Raw genomic sequence first — 14,435 nt, 5'->3', positions numbered from 1 at the left:
GACTTTCCTGTATCTCATCCGTTCTTTTTCAGTCACTCCTGAAACTTTGCTGCATGTACAGGGTTTGTGGCTGTTGGTCCTGTTAGCAGCTCGTAAAACAAAACTTTAATTCAAATTCTGAATTGATTATAGCCTGCCTAGAAAGCGAGCAAATAGGCTTCCATATAATCACTAAAATCACTTCCAACCACGATGGAAATGATGGAAAGACACAAAAGACACATAATGTTGGGAATTTGTTTTATGTGTCACCAAAGTGCATCCCTGTCCTGTGCAAATACAACAGATAAGAGATATTATGATTCTCCAAAAACAAAAACTTTGTTCATACAAACTTATTTCAGTCAACACACTCTGTTACTGCAAAGTAAGTGCAAAATACTGCATCCCAGCACACACGACATGATGATGCACTGTCTCTCTCTCAGTATCTGGTTGACATGACTGTGCATGAATTGTGGTATAACTTTTGTGTCCGTGGTTAAAAACAACATGTTCATTTTTTTCTCCTCCATCTTGATTGATGCTTATAATGAAATTGTGGTGTGCGCCATGGCAGGCGTGGCGTACTGATGTGTTCACTGTGCAGACTCATCATTGGCATGATTGAGAGCAAACGTGAGAGGTCACAGGCCTACGGCAGGGTGTGGGCAAATAAAAAATCTCCAAAAAATCGCTAGTTTTATTTAAATATAGCTGAAATAGCTCCTTGTCGCAAAAAAAAAAAAAAAGTCGCAGCTACAATGAGAAATTCGCTAAATTTGGCGACAAAATCACCAAATTGGCAACACTGCCTCGGACTCGGAAATATGCTTCTCTATGGCAACATTATCAACGCCTAAACAGAGCCTGCGGTGGAAGTTCCAACAGGCACTGAGCTGGTATTTTAAGGTAAACCTTTAGAAAGAGTTCATGTTTTTAAGTATCTGGGAATTTGGTTAGATGAAAGTTATACTTGGAAGAAACATATTGAAGAAACAGATAAAAAATGCAGGAAAATTTTAAATGTGATGAGATCAGTTGCTGGAAAAGAGTGGGGAGCAGATAGAGAAACTATGTTAACAATATATCAAGCCTTGATTAGATCTATACTTGACTATGGATGTATGGTGTATGATGCAGCATCAGGAACATTGTTAATACGATTAGATAGAATACAATACAGAGCACTCAGGATATGTCTAGGAGCAACTAAAACAACTCCAGTCAATGCACTATTAGTAGAGGCAAATTAAATGCCCTTACGTTTACGTAGAGTAAAATTGTCCCTAGTATATTGGACATCAATGAAGAGTCATGCTGGATAACATATTTCTAAAGATGTATTGAATAATTGTTGGGAATATACAAAGGAAAAAGGGAAGGGTTTTGGATGGAATATTAATCAACTAGCAGAAAGATATCAGATTGCAAATATAGAATGTAGTATGTCTCCAGTATGGGGCGAGGTACCAGCTTGGTTAATTCCTGAAGTTAAAACTGATTTGGAAATACTAGACAAGAAAAGGGACTGGGAGGAAATGTGTAATATTAAATATATAGTGAATAGACATTTACAGCAAAGATTTTATGCGAGTACGCATATTTATACAGATGGATCAAAAGACCCAAATATAGGGCTTGCAGGAATAGGAGTTTTTATCCCGGACTTGAATGTATCAATAACTAAAAGAGTATCATCTAAGCTATCAATATATGCTATTGAAATAGTCTCTATCATAATAGGATTGATGTGGATTGAAGAGGTAAGACCAGACAGAGTAGTGATATGCTCTGATTCTGCTTCTGTGTTAACATTTTCCACACCACAAACTGTCAAACACATCTTACCAGCAAACATACACTCGTTTTCATCCTTCTCTCCACTCTCTGAGGCAGAAGTCTATAAACTCACCCTTTACAATCATCCTACTACTTGTCCGCTTGATCCTATTCCATCTCATCTCCTTCAAGCCATTTCTCCTGCCGTTATACCTGCACTCACTCACATCGTTAACACAAACCTTCACACTGATGTTTTCCCCTCAACATTTAAACAAGCTCGTATAACCCCACTTCTTAAGAAACCCACTCTTAAACCAGCTCTTTTAGAGAACTACAGACCAGTTTCCCTTCTACCTTTCATTGCAAAAACACTTGAACGAGTTGTGTTCAACCAAGTCTCAGCCTTTCTCACAGTCTTGATTAGGAAAGCCACACACCTGTCTATATAAGACCTTACTGCTCACAGTGCATGTCAGAGCAAATGAGAATCATGAGGTCAAAGGAACTGCCTGAAGAGCTCAGAGACAGAATTGTGGCAAGGCACAGGTCTGGCCAAGGTTACAAAAAAAATTTCTGCTGCACTTAAGGTTCCCAAGAGCACAGTGGCCTCCATTCCTTAAATGGAAGACGTTTGGGATGACCAGAACCCTTCCTAGTGCTGGCCGTCCGGCCAAACTGAGCTATCTGGGGAGAAGAGCCTTGGTGAGAGAGGTATGTCTCTAAAAATGGCTGTCCACCAACGTTTACTATCCAACCTGACAGAACTGGAGAGGCTCTGCAAGGAGGAATGGCAGAGGATCCCCAAGTCCAGGTGTGAAAAACTTGTTGCATCTTTCCCAAAAAGACTCATGGCTGTATTCGATCAAAAGGGTGCTTCTACTAAATACTGAGCAAAGGGTCTGAATACTTAGGACCATGTGTTATTTCAGTTTTTCTTTTTTAATAAATCTGCAAAAATGTCAACAATTCTGTGTTTTTCTGTCAATATGGGGTGCTGTGTGTACATTAATGAGGAAAAAAAATTAACTTAAATGATTTTAGCAAATGGCTGCAATATAACAAAGAGTGAAAAATTTAAGGGGGTCTGAATACTTTCCGTACCCACTGTATATATTGTTGCTCTTTTGTTAGTTTTGACTGCTTTTATTGTCCTCATTTGTAAGTCGCTTTGGATAAAAGTGTCTGCTAAATGACTAAATGTAAATGTAACATCATTGTCCACCCATCATTCATGTAGAGAAGACTTAAGTGAAATATTGACATTATTATGGCGTGTACAAAGAAAAGGTGTATTAGTTGGTTTCTGCTGGGTGCCAGCACATGTGGGCATATTGGGAAATGAAACAGCTGATAAATTGGCAAAAGATGCTTTTAAAAAAGGCAGAAGTAGATGTTAATGTTACTTTAAGTAGATGAAGTCAAAACTATAATTATGGAAAATATTTTAAAGGATTAGCAAGAAATATGGAATTCAGATAATAAGGGAAGGCATTTATTTAATATATATAAAAAACCGTTAATAATAAATGAAACATTAGTGGTAGAAACAGGAGGGAACAAGTCATTATAACAAGGATGAGACTTGGACACAGGACTGAATGCATCACTATTTATTACTGTACATGAGTACATGAGAATGGTTTATGTGAGTATTGTGGGGAAAAAGAAACAGTAGAGCATGTAATATACGATTGTAAAAAATATGATGAAGAAAGAAAGGAATTAATAACATACTTAAAAAGGGAAGGGTAAATAAGGATTTGGGGTACTTGTTAGGATGAGTTTAATAAAATTGTTAAAACATGTTAAAAAAATTACATTTATAGTACAGGGTTGAGTGAGAGGATTTAAAATCAAACAGGGATGCTGTAGCCTGATCTGGATTTTAGGGAACCAAGGAAGTATTCTGGAGGAGCTGGAGACGCAGCGGCAGATGGGTCCCTGGAACCTGGGAATCTGGTAAAGGGAAGAGTTTATGGAGAATTATATATTCCCCCCCCCCCCTAATTTTTTTATGTTCATAAGTCACTTTGAAGATAATAGCTAACATGACTGCACAACAGCAACGTACTGTAGGTGGCGCTATACATTTAGATTGTTATGCGCCAAAAAACTAAAGAAGAAGAAGAAGAAGAGCCTGCAGTGGTCACGTGGTACAAGTCGTAGCTCTCAGAAAACTCCCAGTTCATGAGTTGTCATTAGGAGTTCTACGAGGACGTGAACGCTTTTTAGAAGTTGGAATCTCGTAATTACGGGAATTCCGATATGGCGTGAACGCAGCATTAGTTAATCACTTGATGGGTGTTTATATTCGCTTAACCAAAATCAAAACAAGCAAACTACACAGTGCAACAGGTAACGTTAGGCTAAAACGCCCCAGGTGATGCAATTATTCTGGAAGCATTTACTGCAGCAGTAAAAACACAGTTTTATGACTTCTGTTCTCCAAACTAAAATTCCAGCGTCGTCATACTTTTGTTGTATTTGCTGGGTGAACAAGTGAACGCAATAAACCCAGACTTGCAAATATTAGACAACAAGATATAGTCAACTAACTTGTGAAGAGCTTGAACAGTATTTTCAGGACTGATATTTTCAGGTAGGGGCAAGTTGTCACGTTTTTATCAAACCATACATTATTGTAGTAATTATTTGTTCAAATCGATCGATGCTATTGTATGTTACCTTTTATATGTTCGCTGTTTCATGGATAGTTTTGTATTTCATAAATGTTTCCCTTTTTATACTTTGCTGCTTTTTTTGTTACTTGGCTATCAGGACATCTTTTTTTTGATTCGATTGGCTCATTTCGAACATTTTTTAAATGTATTTATCCTGTAATTATAGAAGAGGTGCTTATTTTTATTTACATTTATTTATTTAAGATAAAGAGTATGTGTTTATTAAATTAATTATAAATGAACTGATGAGATCTGGTTCAAGGCGTGTTTCAGTGTATGACGTTAAATTAACTTTATTTGTTTTCACTGGGCAAGATGGTGGAAACCTTAATAATTATTTATTATTATTATTATTTGTAGCCAAGATTATGTGTTTAGACTGATTCAGAGAAATACTCACTGGACTAAATAGCATGACACATACAGTAGCCAGAATCTCAGAAATATCAGCATGTCAGTTGTTCTCTGACAGGTTTCCAGTGTGGCAACACCCCACTTAAAAAATTATTTTCCCCCAGTAGACTACAGCACCTGTCTTGCATTAATACTTCGGTTAAAATATAAACAGTGCAAAAGAACTTTCCCCTGCCCTTATCATTTTCTGCTCAGATGCTATGGATGCAGATGTCTATGGATGTTTTGGTGTCTAATTCCCCCTTCATTAAGCCTCACAGGCTCTAATATGCTGTGTGTTTTTAATCCAAAAATGCTCAAATATTCAGTAAAGCTGCCTTTAAGCAAACACACATCATTACAGCTGAGAGTCCTGTATTGGAGTGTGTGATTGTATATTGCTTGTGTAGAGTGTCAAGCGTGCGTGCTACACATTGTGCCTGGAGAGATTGATGTTTTGTCATCCACCTGCTTCTAAGCTGTAAAAGCAAGCGCAGCAAAGGCAAACCTACCCAGCTTCAAAATCCAAACAAAGAAATCTTAGTGGGCTGTTTACATATCTGTGGAAGGATATCTGGGCTTGTGTTGACGGGGTGCTAGAGTGGTTGAGAGATCAGTCCCCGCACAATGGGTGAGTGTTAAATGCTTTTTTGTTTGCGACAGTGAGGAACAATTTAAAGCGATTTTGGCTCTGGCTGTGGTTTGGAGAGGGTGAGCCTGGCAACCTCACATAGGGAGAGAGAGAGAGAAAGGTTCCTATTTCCCTTCACATGCAGATTGTTACAGCCATACCCTGCACAGGGTTAATGGCAGTCCTGAATAAAGGATTTAAACAATTATGTTTTTCGGAATTGATGGAGAAACACGGATTATGCCTTTTCTCCTGCTATTGCCTTATTCCTGCGGCATCTGCCTTTCTTTTATACCTTTTGAGGAGCGTGATCTATTGTGCATTGTTTATCTCCAGCCATGGTCACTTCTCTGGAATGCAATTGGCTGGAACTACATCGTGTGGGTCTTGCTCCCTGCTTTTTCCCCCCTCTCCCTCTCTCTCTAACAGATTCTTTTGAAGCGAGACAAGAGCAGGGGTGGCCGATTTATCGCGCCTCTCCCTCTCCTTGCCATGCATTCATCTGAATGAGAATAAGGAGCTATTGTTCTTTTCCGATCTCGGTAGACAAGCTTTAGTGCTGTTTTTACGAACCGGTTTGAAAATATATCGTTATTGCTAGACTGTGGATCGTGAGATCCTTTTATAGGTGATGATTTATCTGAGCTTCCTTCAGTTTCTCATATAAAATCAGATTAGAACGTTCTTGATTGTAATGCATTTTATATTTAGTATTTGTAAGTTTTAGAGGACATTTCAGAAAATGATTATATTAAGTATATTGTATTTTTTAGTAGTATTATAGTATTTTTTTACTAATATAATATAACATTAAAATAACATTATTATTTTTACATAGTTTTTAGATGATGCTAATTAGATAAATGATTCATATAAAATTTTTGCTATATGTAATTTTGAATTTTTATATCTGTTTATATAATTTTATTATAGTATGTTATAAATTAAAAATGTAGATTTATATGTTTACTTTCTCAGCCCTGAACACCTGTGCATACTAAGCAGACAGTGAGAATGAACCACTATGATGTAGACTTTGGCATGTGTATTAGTTGCAGCTTTACCAGAGCTCCCATAGCTGCCCATTATTTGAATGACTGGTGTAATGAGACGGATCAAACCCGGTGCTGAGCTGACCAGGGAAGCCGTGCATGTCAGCTATTTGGCCAGGGTCCTGGACCATCATTACACTTTCTTTATGGAGCCATTCAGACTGTACATGAAGCACAATATGTCAGTGGAAATTAAAGTGTCCCAGCACTCTCTCCTCGTTCCTGCTCATTTACCGTGCGCACTGGCCGTTAGCATTTGCGTGTCTGTAATGGGACACCTTCCCATGTCTCACCACCAGCCAAATACTTCAAAGTTATATACTGCTTGGATATAGTTCACCAGTGGCTAAAAGTAAAAAAAGGATTAAAAAAAAAAGGAAAATAAATATCAGATTGTACCTTGCTGAATGTCTACAATATGGGAGACTGGGGCTAATTGTCACACCTTTCAAATATCTAGTTCAAAACCCTCTTAAATTAAAATATATTTTTTTGTAAGTTATGTCAACTAAAGTAATTACAGCATAATATCGTCACCTTATGTTTAAACAAGTGAATATAATTAAACATTCAGACAAGAGTCAAGTATATGATGAAGGTAGATTTTAATTGAAAGATCAGCTCAGGTTGAGGCAAGTTGTCATGTATTTTGAAGTTGTAAATTTGTACACTTTATTAATTACAGTATTTGTGGCTAAAATAATTGTTTGATATTTTTTGTTACTTTTTATGTTATCATGAAATGGCATATATATATATATATATATATATTTTATATTGTTTAATTTCAGTATGCCTGCTATTATAGAAATTGCCTAAAAAATACTATTAATTCTTCAAAATATTAATATTATCAAAAATGCCTTAATTCTTCAAAAGACTTATTTTTTCTATGTTGCTGTTTGTTATTATGAAATGGCATCAAATTTTTTTTATTGTTTTATGTGTTTCAACACACCTGCTAATATAGAAATTGACTTTCAAAAATAAAATGAAAATAAAAAGTGTGGCAACTAGCCCCAGTCCCCCTATATTGTATGTGCCAACTGTAGAATTGACTATAGGAATTAGCTGAATTGCTTATCCAATTATGCTTAGCTGTTAGCACACTGGCACCCATCCACTGCAGTGTGTCTGAATGCACACTACGGCTAATTTGCTGTATCACGCTCTGGACCAAACCCTTTTCTTGTGGAGGTGAGGCAGGCAGTGTGAAGACTTAGCCTGGATTACAGGACTTCAGAGATAGCGCTGAATCCAGCCTCCTGTCTGACATGAATTGATCGGATTAGAAAGGGTGGATTCCATCCTTGAGGGGAAACCAAGCACGTTGTATATAATTGACTTTTTTTCTCCCTCCATGTCTTGTGGGTTGGCAGTGCTAGCAGAAGGGAATACTTTAGTGGGTAAATATCAGAAAGGACTCGGGTTTGACCAGGTTGGTGGAGGCTTAGGAGTCCGATCGATATCGCTGGTGTTGAGTTGCAGCGGCAGCCCAGGGACACGGCGCAGAGGAAGCGTCTCTGCGCTGTGATGCTCGACCTGCACATCAACCGAGGTCCAAAAGACTCTGCCACGGGTCTTGTTTCAGAGGGTTTTGGTTGTTTACCTCCTTTGTGCTCCTTTTCATCCACTTCCCCCCTATTATCTGTTCTCTTAAACTTTGCTGTTTGCTCCTACACTGTAGAATAGACACACATGATCCAGCTCATCAGAGTGGCATGGATAAGGTTTAATCTTTTTTGGTAAATCCTAGTGTCAAAAGTGGAACTCTCACTTACAGCTTTGTATTGGGCACATCCGGTAACCTTTGAAGTGTGTGTGGAGAATGATCACAGTCATGTGAGAAGGACTCGGTAAATGTTAGGTCACTTCAAGAAAAAAAAAAGTTATAACAATCTTTATTCTTTACATGAATGATGGCTCTTAACTTTATCTATCTATCTATCTATCCATCCATCCATCCATCCATCCATCCATCCATCCATCCATCCATCCATCCATCCATCCATCCATCCATCCATCCATCCATCCATCCATCCATCCATCCATCCATCCATCCATCCATCCATCCATCCATCCATCCATCCATCCATCTATCCATCTATCCATCTATCTATCTATCTTCAATATTGTGTCATTAGACCAGAGTCTCAGTGAAAAATTGCAATTCTTCACATAACCATGTGTTGAAAACTGAGCACCGCTCCCGTTTTGGCAAAGAATTAGGCTGAGCTTAATGGATCAATTTTTTGATTATTAAAGCCAAGTCTCTGTGCCGAGGCGTAATGCGTTCAGCATTGATCCCTCTTCAGCCTTTTATTGCCGTTACTCCAGTGGCTCTCACATTTAAAAGATATGTTCACACGAATAAAGGTTTTACAAAGTGACATGGAGATAAATAAGATTTTGGAGTTCAGAGATCACATTCTTAAAGGAAGGTACAGACGGGAAAGAAGTCAAGGAACCACTCAGCGAGCCTTGAGGGATGCCACAAATTTTGAAACCACAGCATAAAAGTGATTCCTGGAAAATTAAAGCTGAAAAGACTTGAAACCCTGGCCAATTTTAAATTCAGTTTACCTATGTACTACTAAAGTTTCAGTGATGGTGGAAATCATAGTGCACTGCCAACACATAATAACTATTTTTTTCTATTTTATATTAGATTGATATAAAGTATCAATTTGCCCGACATGTTTGTGTTTCAGCATAATCTTGATTCATGGTCAGTCGGATGTTGGAGCATTGCTACATTTGAGTATTTCTTCTGGCTCATCCTGACAGTAGAGTTTGATTTAAAGGATGCTGTGGAAAAAGCATCCCGACGTGTTCAAAGGGCCAAGAGCATATGGAGTCTTTATTGACCATATGAGTTGAAATGAACCCAAAAGCATGGCGTGTAATGATTGTTGCACACTGGGCCCACGAGCTGTGCCGTGAGCTAACCAATCAATATCCCATCAATAGCTTTTTATTAAAATTGTTCGCAAGCAAATCAAAATCTATATTGTTTTCACTGAAGAAAAGAGTGTGAAATATTCCATTTATGCGTTAGTCAGAATAACGGAGTGAAATATTGCTTTCTATGCATGATGGAATTAGCGCTCATTGCCTTTGTATTGTTATTAGAATATCTCGCCCGAATTGATTTTCCTAAGTGATGCGTTTGTGATTAACTTATTTCCATTCATTTCAACTGAGTTGAATTAACTATCATATTACCCCTGTATAAAGATGAGATTAATAACACAACTATTCATTATACTTATGAGATGAATGATATGCTGCACAGGCCGTATCGATTCAGCTGCGAGGAGAGAGTGTGGGGAGGGTTGCTTATCACCAAGCTCTTATCGTTTATTTACCGCTATATATTGGACACTACAGGCCGTTTAAACGACTCTATTTCACCAGCTTGAAATATGAGCCACTGAAATTCTCGATAGTGCATCTATCACCACAAAAGTTCTCTTTCCGCTCCTCCTTTCCACTCAGCATTGTTTAGCCGTTTAAATCTGATCAGTAATCCTCCCTCAATGATAGACCATTAGACATACACAGGAATTTGAAGAGCATCTTTATTTAGATCAACCGTTCTGAATATTACTGAATAAACTACCCACCTCTTCACTTTCCCCGAGCTCAGAGATGAACGAGGGAGGAAAAAAAAGAGAAAGCAAAACAGATAGTAGGTGTGGAGGCTGAAAAGGATATTCACTGAAAGTTCCCATTGCTGGGGTTTGTTTCTTATCTTTGCAGACGAGTGGGAAATCAAAGACTGGAATGCTGGGAGAACGCTGGGGAAACTGACAAAGGGGTGAGCTCTGGAAAGGAGGACGGATACTTCCTGTTCCTGCTGGAGTGACCTGCAGGTCTGAGGAGGAGTGAGGGAGAGGAAGGCAGAGAAAGCGAGTGAGTACGAAATGAGACGAAAGCACAGGAGGAAATGTGTTGAGAATAGAGCTAGTTTGAAAAGGAAATATTCATTAATAGACATTTACAGGGTAGCATGGCCTAGTGTGATGAGTACAGGTCACTATTTTTTATGTTGTTTGACTTTCTTTTACAGGTTTTTTTTTCTTTCAAGTTTTCTTTTACAGGGTTTCTGTTACAGGTTTTTTTGCAGGTCATTGCAGTTTAATTCATCTATCAAATCCAGTCATTTATGTTTTTGTACCATACTGCGTGAGGAAACTGCAAGGTCATTTCCTTTATATTTGTAACATTGTCATATCTGATTTTCAAATATCTCACATTCATATTTTACATTCTTCAACGTCTTATCAAGATATCACACCTTTATCCTTTTTTAAACACCTGCCCATTTTCAAGCAGTTGTAATTATGTCAGGAAAGAATCTGCAGTCGCACATGCCAGCCAAAAGAGGGCAACATGATTTCAGAATTCCTCCACATATGAGGACAGAACAGTGTCTAGAGGGTTAAACGTGTAAGTAACAATAATTTACATTTGCGTTTGGAATGGCTTCCCTATTCTGTCAGTCGGCAGTTCAAAGCAGTTCAACACTCTTGGCAACAAAGGAAGGTGTTGTCACATGCGTGAGATATTCCGGGGCTGAAATGAAGTTGCTCACCGTCGGCATGTCATCATGGAAGGACATCTCCTCCATGATGACTGAATGAAAACAAAAGAGAAATTACATTAACCTATCATTGCTGAAACAACCTGCTGTCAAAGAGATACTGTAGCTTGAGATCATAAGGTTCATTATATTTAGGCAGTTCCGGTGTTTAAGAGTGATGTGATTTTTATTTTTTTAGTCAGTGAATCTTGGAAACACTGGTGATATTACTTTCCCAATTCGACATTATCACTCATGAGCTTTTCAATATAACTGCACGTGTTCTTTGCATCAATCAAACGAAGGCTAATATTCACAGCAAAATTATTATCGCAAGATTGTTTTGTTTCTTGCTTCCAACTTGATACAATAAAGCACATGCGTACATTTGCATCAAAAGTGCATAATTGCACGCATGTGCAAATGTATGTATCTGTGTACTTTTTGCTTGCAAGAAAGGCTTGGCAGCATGTATTTACTGGCTGAATGTGTTTGGTGCACACAAGCGTGGATGCAAATTTTCTTTATATTTGTTTGTTCAGCGCATCCTGCATTTCACATGTCAATTTCTTTTATGAAATTGACAGCCTGTTTTGACACGTGGCTGCTTTTGTTAGTTGACAGAGGCCACTGCAGGAAAACTGTAGAAGGGTCAACTGCACTTCAGTCTTTGACCAGAAGAGGGCGGCTTTTTCAGTCTAGGCAAGCAAAAGGGCATTTTTGTGGGTGCATCAAGCTGTTTTTGGATTTTTGACAAATGAGCATGTTATTTAGTGTTTTATTTACATTGCAAACATTAGCATTTTTTTGTGTAAATATGTAGCTTGTAAAAACATGTAAGTTGAAACATCAGATTGAATGAGTAGTCATGTGATTTTTAATGCTTCTAATTCGGAAGCATTTATTATTATTTTAATTGTTGTTGTTTATTTTTAGTGCATGCATGGACATAATAATTATTAGTAGTATTACTATTGTTAATTTATAATCATTTGTTCATTTTAAATTTTTGGTCCTGTTTTACACATCTCACTGAATTGCTTTCCGTGTATGATTTTTTTTTTCTTTTTCTTTTAGCCTAATAGTTTTATTCTCCATTCAGTGTCTTCCGTTCAATCTCTTATCACTCCTGTCAGTATTATTTCCATAACAGTAATGCACTTGTAGAACAATTCAATTAGGCTGGACATGCTGTACAATTAGGTTTTCCTGTTATGGAATTTAACGGTAAATTACTTGCATATTTCCCAGTCATTTGCAAGTATGCAGGGCCCATTTCATCTCTGAATAGGACTGGAGAGAAATCATACAGCCATCCTTCTTCCTCTCTTTTTTTTCTTTCAAAACCAGCGGCTCGACATTAAAGAACTAAAGGTCAGACAAAACTCTTAAAGTTGAAGGTGACCTATCTAAGCCTCATTTAAACTTCCTGTGGCAGTGCAGTTCTCCAGATCATTGTGATTATAAAACGTCTGTTTTATCAATATCATCGCTGCCCTTTGCGGGTGCAGCCGTGCTTGTGAGATGCAGATCTCTCGCAGAATGTCACATTAAACAGGTGTGCAAACACTCCATCTGTTTATAAATGAAGTAAACATGCATTCTTATGCACATCCTTGCAATAACTAATTATGAAACTTCAGTTCTTCGGCTTTTTGTTGTAAGTGGGTTAAAGTGTGAACGTGAGATTTGCTGATGTCTGCATTTTGTATCTTTAAGCAACAACAAAGAAGAGCTTGTTTGTTTCTTTGCATTAAGCTAATTGATCACCGCATGCATTTGACTGATATGCAAACCGTTGTTTTGTAGTAAATTAATTAAAGCGAATTCCAGCTACTAGAATATTCATACAACTGTAAACACATGTACATTTTTATTCTTGCAGGATAAGTTTAATTAAGCTCACTTGAAAGTAGATTATCTGTCTTTATTCTGAGTTGTATAACACTTGTTCACTCACAACACGCTGAAGTCTATTAAAAGTTCCGCACAAAAGCTTTGTTTTGTACGCCGTTCCTCCTCGTTTCTAATTGCCGGCTGATATTTTAGCCCTCTGAACCGAATCTAAACTATTCTCGCCACAAGTCTTTTCGCTGGGTGGCACAGATGTACGTCGCTTTCTCAGTATGCCTGTGTAGAGCGTCTCGGCGAAGCACGTTTCTTCTCAGAGCTGTAACTGACATGACACCTTCTCCTCAGCGCGGATCCAGGGATGTGTCTAATCGGCGCTGGCAGAACACTCTTTGCTTAATTTTAGCCATAATGGCTGTGAGGGGTGAAATGATACTTTAAAGAGGATAGAGAGAGAGAAAGGGAGTGAGAAGGAGAGCGAGAGACAGTGAGGAGGAAAAAGGGAAAAAAAAATCTGAGAGAACTTGAAGGTGATTAGTTGTTCTGGAGAATCTTGGCTGTGGAGGCAGGAACACTAATCCTTGCTTTGGTTGGAGCCATTTTGCGCAATAGGTCCCTGATTCCGCCCCCTCTCAATTTTAAGACCCGTGTCAAGCTCAAGCTCCTCTCCTGCGCCTCGCTGCTCTCATTTCCTATGCCTTCTGGCGAAGCCTGCTATTTATAAGAAATCATTTTTCTTCTTGCTTTTATTTAATTCTTTCCTACTTGTTTGATTTTCTGCCCTGCTTAGGAAGGTGGCCAGATGAGTGGCAGGGATCCAGAGGGTTCCACCGCTCGCATTCTCACACCCAGAATCCTCTGTTATGGCCCAGCTGCCTCTCTGGCTACCTGAGCCTCATCAACACCCCCCCCACACACACACACATACACATAACATCACGCATGCACAAGCATAGGCTCTAGTAATCATATAGTAATCTATATAGCCCAGAGCTCAAGACCTCACTGTTCATATGCCTTTGTTAAAAGTGCCTACTTTCTTTTGTCAGTGCTATAGGGTTCTAGTGTGGTTGTGGGCGAGCTAACAAGCTCTCTGATCCAGATCTATTATGTTTTTATTGATAGGTGTATCCTCATCAAAGCAAAGCTTTAGGCAGTTTTTAATCATTTGCTTTGAATGCGTAAGGGTTTTTTTTTTTTGATGTAGAACTACTATATTGCCCGATTCAAACCTGATTCGGGATTGATTTTAGTTGTATCTTGAGTGAACTTTTTTGCGGCGATGTCTATTGGTATATTTATTAAATTGGTGCAACAAAATAGCATGTTTGAAATTCTTCAGGTATGGAAAAGATATGCATTTAAATGAGGTTGTCACATAAAACACAACCTGGAAGTTGGTGGAGAATGCGGGAGGTTAAGGTTTTTGTAATGAGGTGAATTTCTTACTGCAGGTCTCTCTAATTCAGCTGTTGCAG

At 38.2% G+C, this 14,435-nt stretch overlaps 1 long non-coding RNA gene and 1 pseudogene across 5 annotated transcripts in view; one reads left to right on the top strand and one right to left on the bottom strand.

The window, feature by feature from the left end:
• Positions 1-404, bottom strand: part of LOC107560455 (E3 ubiquitin-protein ligase FANCL-like) — a 23,931-nt pseudogene extending 23,527 nt beyond the window's left edge.
• Positions 405-3,980: 3,576 nt separating this feature from the next.
• Positions 3,981-14,435, top strand: part of LOC107560456 (uncharacterized) — a 157,021-nt gene continuing 146,566 nt past the window's right edge. For 4 of the 5 annotated variants that reach the window (XR_001605735.1, XR_001605732.1, XR_001605731.1 and 1 more), the window contains exons 1-3: positions 3,981-4,119; positions 4,227-4,363; positions 10,284-10,436. This is a non-coding gene — a long non-coding RNA (uncharacterized lncRNA). The remainder of the gene's footprint in view (positions 4,120-4,226; positions 4,364-10,283; positions 10,437-14,435) is intronic. The other variant, XR_001605733.1, reaches the window with a different exon arrangement.

The sequence above is a fragment of the Sinocyclocheilus grahami genome, unplaced genomic scaffold (assembly GCF_001515645.1).
Source record: "Sinocyclocheilus grahami isolate Dianchi unplaced genomic scaffold, SAMN03320097.WGS_v1.1 scaffold728.1, whole genome shotgun sequence".
NCBI lineage: Eukaryota > Metazoa > Chordata > Actinopteri > Cypriniformes > Cyprinidae > Sinocyclocheilus > Sinocyclocheilus grahami.
The sequence above is the reverse complement of the archived record's forward strand: the minus strand, read 5'-3'. Positions and strand labels throughout refer to the sequence as shown.